Source organism: Pseudorca crassidens, chromosome 20 (genome assembly GCF_039906515.1).
Source record: "Pseudorca crassidens isolate mPseCra1 chromosome 20, mPseCra1.hap1, whole genome shotgun sequence".
Lineage (NCBI taxonomy): Eukaryota > Metazoa > Chordata > Mammalia > Artiodactyla > Delphinidae > Pseudorca > Pseudorca crassidens.
In genome coordinates, this window is record NC_090315.1 from 62,594,257 (window position 1) to 62,595,740 (window position 1,484).

Consider the following 1,484-nt stretch of genomic DNA (forward strand, 5'->3'; position numbering starts at 1 on the left):
GTAGGAGCAGTGACCCTAACTTCGGTGAGCTGGTAATGTTTCAAGTGGAAGTCTTTATCCCCACGGAATCTGAAAGCAAAAAGCACCCCTTGCGTGGGCCCATCAGGAACCACCACGTGGGGGAGGACAGCTCTGCGTATCGCACATCCCTGGCACTGTGTGTTGTGAGTTAGGGCCTTTCCTAACCACTGTGTGGGAACTCCCCACTGTGGGTTTCTCGCTGTCGCTGATCTAAGACAGACCCGGAGATTCTCCCTTCCGTCTACTGACAACCATGGATGGGGGTTTAGAGTGGGTAAACATTAGGCGGGAAGATTGACCTGAGTCCCAGGTGCCTGCGGTTCACTCCGGAGACTGCAAGCCCCAGGCTCCAACTTTCCATCTGCAAAGTGAGAGCGCTGCTGCGATTTTGGGCTGCATAAACGCCGAGGGCCAGGAAGGCCCTGAAAGTGTCCGGCTGCTGAACACCAAAACTTTTGATACAATTCATCTTTACCAAACTCCTTTTTGTTGGAAGATTAAAATTCCAGATGCGGTTATCTGACAGTAAGGAATTCCCAGGGAACTTTCAAGTTCCAAGTTCCATCTCAGACCTGAAAATATCGCCAGCATGGAGAAATTTCCAGGAATCTGCACGACATCAGCTCCCCAGGGGATCCAGGGTCGGACCCTTGCCTTTTTGCCTCTTACTTCCCAGGGCCGTTTGGCCGTGTTATTCTGACCCGGTACAGCCAGGGCTGAATAGGCCTCGCCTGAGGCTGTGAGCCGGTGCCGCCTCCCGCGCACGGCGAGAGGCCAGCCGGGTACGAAGCGCTGCTCCACCGCCGGTGAACTGCGCCTCTGCGCATGTTCCACGGAGACACCGGGGCTCTTAACGCTGCCGCGTGTCCCCGCTGGAAAGGGACGCCTATTAAGTGCTTCCTACTCGGGTCTTTCTGCCTCTCATCACCCTGAGTGGTGGCTCCTGAGGTCACTCTGCCAGCCGGCTCTGCGGCACCGTCTGCTCCTCCTGCAGTCACGGGCCTCCCGTCTCTGCCGCAGCCCAGAGTCCAACGTGCCGGGGCCCCACTATTACCGCGGTGGGTCTTGGGCTGGATGCTGGCCTGGCACGCGTGTGAGAGCCTGGCGTGGGTTCGCGGGCAGGGCGACGAGAACCGCGTCTCAGTACGCGCCTCCCTCCAAGCGTCCCTCTGCGGGTCCCGGCTCTGAACACCGCCCTCCCCGTCCCTTCCACCTTCCTCACCGCGCCCCCTCCCCCGGACCCTCCCCCCAGCAACCGGATCCCGGCTTCTCCACCCCCTCCCACCTGCCTCCCCCCTCCCCTCCCCTCCCCTCCCCCCTCCCCTCCCCCCTCCCCTCCCCCCTCCCCTCCCCCTCCCCTCCCCCCTCCCGCCCCTCCCCTCCCCCTCCTCCCCTCCCCTTCCCTCCCCCTCCTCCCCTCCCCTTCCCTCCCCCTCCTCTCCCAGGCCTCACCTGCGGCCGCT